The sequence below is a fragment of the Rhinopithecus bieti genome, unplaced genomic scaffold (genome assembly GCF_001698545.2).
Source record: "Rhinopithecus bieti isolate Rb0 unplaced genomic scaffold, ASM169854v2 scaffold_6380, whole genome shotgun sequence".
In the NCBI taxonomy this organism is placed as follows: Eukaryota; Metazoa; Chordata; class Mammalia; order Primates; family Cercopithecidae; genus Rhinopithecus; species Rhinopithecus bieti.
The window spans coordinates 13,081,607-13,089,761 of record NW_016806642.1 but is presented as its reverse complement, the minus strand read 5'-3'; positions in this window follow the sequence as shown (position 1 = coordinate 13,089,761).

Here is an 8,155-nt window from a genome sequence, read left to right as displayed (position 1 = left end):
TTTTTGAGACAGTCTTGCTGTGTTGTCCAGGATGGAGTACCATGGCACAGTCTCCACTCACTGCAACCACCACCTCCGGGGTTCAAGCGATTCTCCTGCCTTAGCCTCCTGAGTAGCTGGGATTACAGGCATGTGCCACACATGGCTAATTTTTGTACTTTTAGTACAAATGGAGTTTCACTATCTTGGCCAGGCTGGTCTTGAACTCCTGACCTCAGGTCCACCTCTGCCTCCCAAAGTGCTGGGATCATAGGCAGGAGCCACAGTGCCTGGCCTGAAACTCCAAATGTAATAACATGGCAGACTTAGCTAATCCAGAACTACCTTCTCCAGAAAAAAAGAAAAAAAAGAAAAAAGAAAAAAGAAAAAACAGAAATCAACATAGAAAAACAACTTTCTCTTCCCATTAATGTATGACCAGATCCAAAGAAGTTTCATACGTTAGAAAGAAAAGAGGAGTAACAAACCAAAGTCAGGCCGAGTGCAGAGCATGCCTTGGGGGCAGATCACTTGAGGCTGAGAGTTCCAGACCAGCCTGGCCAACATGGCAAAACCCCATCTCTACTAAAAATAGAAAAATTAGCCAGGCATGGTGGGACGTGCCTGTAATCCCAGCTACTCAGGAAGCTGAGGCATGAGAATCTATGAACCTGGTAGGCAGAGGTTTCATTGAGCCCAGGTCACACCACTGTACTCCAGCCTGTGCTACAGAGCAAGACTCTTTCTCGAAACAACAACAATAACAACAACAACAACAACAACAACAACAACAAAAACCTAAGTAATACCTTCAGGCTGAAGTTGAAGTTGGAGAAGTAGAGGGCAAATCATTCAGTGCTGTGTATCTATCTAAGCAGTTTGAACTATTTTTTGAAAGTTTTCTGCAAAGAGTTTTGAAAGAGAATGACGTGATTAGATTTGCCTAGCCCAGGGCCAAAGGAACCCCTGTGTCTCCTTCCTGACAGAAGCAAACACAAAACTGCTTTCTAGAGATCAGGCCATATGAGACTCGCAGAGAAAACACAAGCCCTGCTATAGATAAGCTCACAATAAAAAATTATAAGCCATACAAGTGCAACCTACTTAGTGTCAAAATGAAAATGAAAGCCCAAAAGATTTTCTTATTCATCCTTATCAGACTGTTAACATTTTAAAGTATAACAATAACTTTGTCATACTTTCAAATAGTCAAGAATGGAAGTCAACTGTCAATCTCAGATGCTGCTGCTAAAAGTATAAATTTGATACAACTGTTGTGAAGAGTACTTTGGCAATATTTATTAAAGTTGAGATGTATGTACTCTACCACACAGTGATTTCATTTTTAAGTCCATTGAGACTAAAACCCTTTCTTACTTGGATAAGGAGAAAACATAGGATCTCTGTTACTTCATTGTTTGTAACAGTGAAATACTGGAAACAACCTAAATGTCCATCAATATTATAATGAATGAGTTGTGGTTTATTCATTTATAATGACAGCACAGAGTGGCTAAAATGAATCACACCAGGTCTGTGTGCCATCACGTAGACAGTGCAAAATACAACATGGAATGATCAGACTATATCGTAAAAATACATACTACTTTAATAATATTTACATGTATATCCATTTAAAACTCACAACTGGTTCTTTATATGGCATGTGGATGCATACATATTTTGGATCAAGTAAGAAAACCTGAATTTAAAAGACGCATACCAAAATTCAGGATAATGGTTACCTTGGGGAGGGACTGTGTGGAATGGAGTGACTGGGCTTAAATGGCATCTTCGTGGTTTACTTCCTAACAACAACATTTGATCCAGAAAAATAGTGCCCAATGCTAATTTGTTATAGCTGAGTGCTAGGCACAGGGGTCTCATGTTGTTCTCTGTATTATAGTATATTTTCAAAATAAAACAAAATTTAAAAATAAGGATAAATTCCATGCCAAGAATTTTATTCCCTAAGCAAGTGAGTGACGTGGTTAGATTTGTGCTTTGGAAAGCTCCCCCAACCTCTGAGTGGAGGACGTCTTAGCAGAGGGTAAATGGAGGCAGGAAGACCCAGTAAGAAGGCTGTTTGCAATAGGCTAAGAAAGAGTTAATGAGGTCTGGCACAGGTTAGTGGTCAGGGATGGATTTGAAAGCTATTTAAGAGGTAATGTTGCCAATATACTACCAGTCTCCCTTTTCTTTTGGTGTTTAAAAAAATTTTGTTTATACAAGCTTCCCTCATTTCTCCTTTTCAATGAAGTATGACCTACAAATAGACAAGTGCATAAATCACAAGTGTGCAGCTTAACACATTTTCACACAGTGACCACCACCCAGATCATGTCTTCTCCCAGTCAATGTATAGCCCCAAAGGTAACCACAAATCAGAGTTCTATCACCATAGATTAGTTTTGCCTGTTTTAAACTTAATAAAAATGAGCCCATATCGTATGTATTGTTTTGTGCCTGGTTTCATTCATTCAATATTCTTTTTGTGCATTCACTCATATTGTTGTATGTATAAGAGTTTGTTGGTTTTTATTGCTAAATAGTATTCTTCATGTGAATATTTAATTCCGTTATTTAATTGGCGCTCAGATGTGGATGGGGACTTGGGTTTGTTCCACTTTGGGATAGTGTTGTCGTGAGCACTCTTGCACATGTCTTGTTGCGCACACTTATTTCCTTCTGTTGGATATGTATTTTAGGAGTGAAATTTCTGGAGAAGAGGGTATGTGTAGTAATGGCTTTAGTAGATACTGGGAAGGTGTTCCAAAGTGATAGTACAAATGTACATGCCCACCAGCAGTGAATGAGAGTTCCAGTTGTTTCACATCCACTATCGGCTGTTTCTTGACTTCAGACAAGAATATCATAGATATGCAATGATATTTCATTGTAATTTTAATTTGCATTTCCTCCAGACTAAAAAGTTGAGCATGCTTTTATATGTTTATCTCCCACTTGTATATCCTGTCATGAAGTTTTAAAAATAGGTTGTCTCTCTTTTTTTCATTATTTACACAGTTTGGGAATCAAAACAATACCACCAAAGCCTCCCTGATACTAATATTTATCTCTGATAATTCACTCATTTACTGTCTTCTTTTAGAAGACCTGGAGAGGCTGAGGCGGGTGGATCACCTGAGGTCAGGAGTTTGAGATCAGCCTGGTCAACGTGGTGAAATCCTGTCTCTACTAAAATACAAAAAAATTAGCTGGGCGTGGTGGCACGTGCCTGTAATCCCAGCTACTAGGGAGGCTGAGCCAGGAGAATTGCTTGAACCTGGGAGATGGAGGTGGTAGTGAGCTGAGACTGCGCCACTGTACTCCAGCCTGGGCGACAGAGCGAGAATCTGTCTCAAAAAAATAAAAAAGCAGGAAGCCTGGATCAGCAGCATCCCACTCTATTGGTGCCAATTTACTGTATTAGCCCATTTTCATGCTGCTGATAAAGACCTACCTGAGACGGGACAATTTACAAAAGAGGTTTACGGGACTTACAGTTCCACATGTCTGGGGAGGCCTCATAATCATGGCAAAAGGTGAAAGGCATGTCTCACATGGCAGCAGACAAGAGATGAGGGCTTGTACAGGGAAACTCCCCTTTTTAAAACCATCTGATCTTGTGAGACGTATTCACTATCACAAGACTAGTGCAGGAAAGACCCGCCCCTATAATTCAATCACTTCCCACTGGCTTCCTCCCACAACACGTGGGAATTCAAGATGAGATTTGGGTGGGGACACAGCCAAACCATATCAGAGAGGTTTACGCAAAAACAAACAAACAAACAAACCTGACATTTATTGTCAGAGTCAGATGTTCTAGAAGGGATGCTTACACAGGGTAGGGAGCAGATCCAGATCTTTCTGATTCCTTCCATGTCACAACACTTCGTAAAGGCCCCTCCTCCCCATCACATTACTGGGATTATTTACTCATTATTTACTAGACCTACATTCTAGGCTCTAGGTTCATGAAAGGCCGGGCTCTTTTCATTCATTTTGTTGAGTCAGTGCTGTAACCAGACTTTAGCCCTAGGTGGGTCTCAGGGGAGCCCTCCTTAATAGCAGGTCCTCCTGCTGAGAGCTCTCATAGCTCCTCCGGCATTCTTTCTTCAGAACACTCATCCCAGTTCTTAATTACATATTTGTAATTTGACTGTTTGGATTCCCCTTTAGACTATAAGCTCCTTGAAGCTGGCATCCCATTTTATCTACTCTTTTACTTCAGGTGTTTACCAGTGCCTGGTACACAGGAAGTGATTAATAAATATTAGTCAATGGATGACTGAAGTCATTTAGATCAGAATCCCAGATCTATCCCATATTAGAGGTGTAAACTAAAACAAGATTCTTAACAGCTTCATTTTCTCACTCAGTAAAATGGGACTATTCATTGCTACCTTTTTATTTTGTATTGTTTTATTGATACATCATAGTTGTATACACATTTGGAGTACATGTGATACTTTGATACATGTATGTGATATACAATGATCAAATCAGGAGAATGGGGATATCCATCACCTAAGACATTGATCTTTTCTTTGTGTTGGAAACATTGCAATTCTTCTCTTCTAGTTATTTTGAAATATACAATAAATTATTGTTAACTGCAATTTATCTAATATACTATCCAATATTAGAACTTATTCCTTCTATCAATTGTATTTTTTTACCTATCAACCAACTTCTCTTTATTTTCCCCCAATCATATCTACTTTAACAGTTGTTTTTGAAGATTTAAATGAAGCAAATACCTGGGTCAGGATTTTGCACATAAACAGTTCTTTGGGAATACTTTACAATAAACGAATGAATGTATGAATTTACTCTAACTGGCAGGAATCTTATGCAGATTTCTAGCTGTTAAAGTTTTTTGTTTTTTTCCTTCTATCTCTACGTCAGAGAAAATGTAAGTCCTCATTAATTCCTAAGGACAGGGTCAATGTTTTGCAATTCTCTGTATCCCTGCGGCCTGTTTAATTGGATGGTTACCAAGAATCACATGACTATTTGACCTGGATGCTGATTAATTGGTTCAAAATTGCCAGGAACTATTCAGTGCCAGGCAGAAATGCAGGATTTGCAGAGGGTAAGACTTGCTTCTGCCCCTGCTAATCTGACAGTCTTGATACAGACCTTTATGCATGCAATTTTGGTACATTAAGCTAAGAGGTTACTGATGTCTGCACCCAGCATGCTCCGAGCCAAGCCCCGGAGGAGTGTGGCTTGGGGGAAGCACACCTGAACAGAGTCTGCAGATTTAAGGAGCAAAGAGTGGGAGTATTTCTTAAACTTTATTGTGCATATGAATCACCTAGGGATCTTACCCAAAGGAAGATTCTGATTCTGCAGGTTGGGGTGGGACAAGGGTCTCCTAGGTCTGTATTTCTACCAAGCTCCCCAGGGATACAAATGTTGTTAGTCTGTGAACCACATTTAAAGAAGCAAGTCAAGGCCCACAGAATGCCATGAGCAAAGAGGTATAAAAACAGATCTTGCAAATCTCATCTTTACTGAGCAATATCCCAAGGCTCAGAGAGGTTAAGAAATGTGTCCAAAGTCACAACACATAGCTGGTAAGTGTCAGAGACAAGACTGCAACCTGGGCCTGAGTCCCCAGGTCCTAGTTTCCTTCTCCACATCATGCTGCTCCTCACAATAGCATGCAGCTCCATTGTTTCCTTAAGTCCGCATGAAACAGGGCTACTTCTCAGGTTCCATTTGTCAAGTACTGTTGGAAGGTAAAATGGAAAGACTGGGGTACTAGGATCAGGAGGCTTGAGCTCTGGTCTCACCAGTCCCTCCACTCCCTGGGTGCCTTCCCTCTCCCACCCCCACAAACAAGAGTTGTTCTGTCCCTCTGCACATTGGTTCTTCAGATTTGAAGTGAAAATTTGGCCTCTGGCCTTAAGGATCTTCCTAGCTATGTTTTGGGGCCCAAAGAAACATCACCACTTATAGAAAAATGCTGTGAAATTGCTGAGCTATTCCAGGGGCTGGAGGGGGCTGCATTGTCTAGCAGTAAAGAGCAGGCTGACCTTGGTGTCAAGAAAGGAGACACGAGTCACTTGGGTCTATTTCCAGGCCTTGAAGCCAAATGGAGCACCCCTGGCTGGATTTTTCTTTTCTTTTTTTTTAGGGTCTCACTCCATTGACCAGGCTGGAGTGCAGTGGTGTAATCTCAGCTCACTGCAACCTCTGCCTCCTGGGTTCAAGTGATTCTCCTGTCTCAGCCTCCAGAGTAGCTGGGATTACAGGCATGTGCCACCACGCCCAGCTAGTCTTTTGTATTTTTAGTACAGACGCAGTTTCACCATGTTGGCCAGGCTAGTCTTGAACTCCCGACCTCAAGTGATCTGCCCTCCTCGGCCACCTAAAGTGCTGGGATTATAGGCGTGTGAGTGAGCCATCATGCCTGGTCCCTGGCTGGATTTTGAAGTTGCTTGGGATTGATGACTTCTTTTTTCCTTCTATTTCTCTCCCCTCCTTTTTTGTTTTTGTTTTTTTTTTGAGACGGAGTCTGGCTCTGTTGCCCAGGCTGGAGTGCAGTGGCATGATCTCGGCTCACTGCAAGCTCCGCCTCCTGGGTTCACGCCATTCTTCTGCCTCAGCCTCCCAAGTACCTGGGACTACAGGCGCCCACCACCAAGCCCGGCTAATTTTTTTTTTGTATTTTTAGTGGAGACGGGGTTTCAACCTGTTAGCCAGGATGGTCTCAATCTCCTGACCTTGTGATCTGCCCGCCTTGGCCTCCCAAAGCGCAGTGAGATACCACGCCCGGCTTCTTTCCCTTTTTAAATAGGAATGTCTTTGACTGTTATTCTATGCCTGTCCCACCACTGAACTTAGACAGCAGATAACTTGTTTCTTAAGTTTCACAAGCTCATAGAGAATAATGTATTCCAGGGTGGATTAAACGTGGAGCCTCTTTACCTAATTTGAATGGGTTAGTTTAGATGATGAGATTTGGGGTGTTTAAGTTGTTAAGATTTAGGATTTTGACTTGATACTGCCATATCCTAGGTCTTTAGGGGATGTGGGGCTAGGGTGATCTGTTTTGCATGTGGGATGGATATGAATCTTTTGAGGGTCAGAGGGTGAACTCTGGTACTCCTAATAATGTTCCCGAAACATGTCCATGTCTTAAATCCCTGGCATCTGTGAATATACGTTCCATGGCAAAGAGGAATTAAGGCAGCAGATTGAATTAAGTTTGCCAGTGAACTGACTTTAATATACGTGATTATCCTAGATTATGAGCAGGCCTGTGTAATCACCAAGGAGGGCCCTTACACGTGAAAGGGGTGGCAGAAGAGGAGAACCAAAGAGATGGCAGGGTGAGGACTCGACCCAATGTTGCTTCCTCCATGTGAACATGGAGGAAGAGGCCACAAGCCAGGGAAAGTGGGTGGCCTCTAAAGATGGAAAAGGCAAGGAAACAGCTTCTCCCCTACAGCCTTCAAGACTGTAAGACAATACATCTATGCTGTTTTACGTTTGTGGCAATTTGTTACGGCCGCCATAGTAAATTAATATAAGACCTGTCCTACAATTTAATGCTCTAGGATCTTAGACAAATCATTTCATCTTTGTATTCCTTAGTATTTCTTCTTTCTAAAAATAAGAACTGCTCTGAAGATCAGACAGAACAAATAGGCAAAAATCCCTGGCACACAGGTGCTCGATAAATGTGAATTTCTAGCTTCACCTTTTCTTCCAGGTTGGAGAAACACAAGGAAGGGAAGCAGGAGCCACATGCTATTCTCAGCAGTGCCTGCACCTTCCTTCGATGTGGACCGTGTACAGGATTCCCTCAGTACAGCTCCCCCAGCATACCTTATCTAGAGTGAAGTCTGTTTATCTGCCCTTGGGGCTCCTACAACTCCTACCTCTCTGATGGAAAAATCCCCTTTAGAATACAAAAGGTCTCTAGAAGAGCCTGAGATGAGGGTAGAGCCAGGGCCTCATTCTGCAAACAGGCTTTCAGAGATGAAAGAGCAGAGCAGACATCGGTATCTACCCTGTGACCACCACATTTCCCACTGAAAAAAATCAGGAGTTGGTGCCTGAGATGAGGCAAGCCCACTCAAAGAGGCCAGCCTGTGATTCTTCCTTCTCCTACCCGCACACCTGAGACGAACATCTCTCAAACACTCCAGGCTTG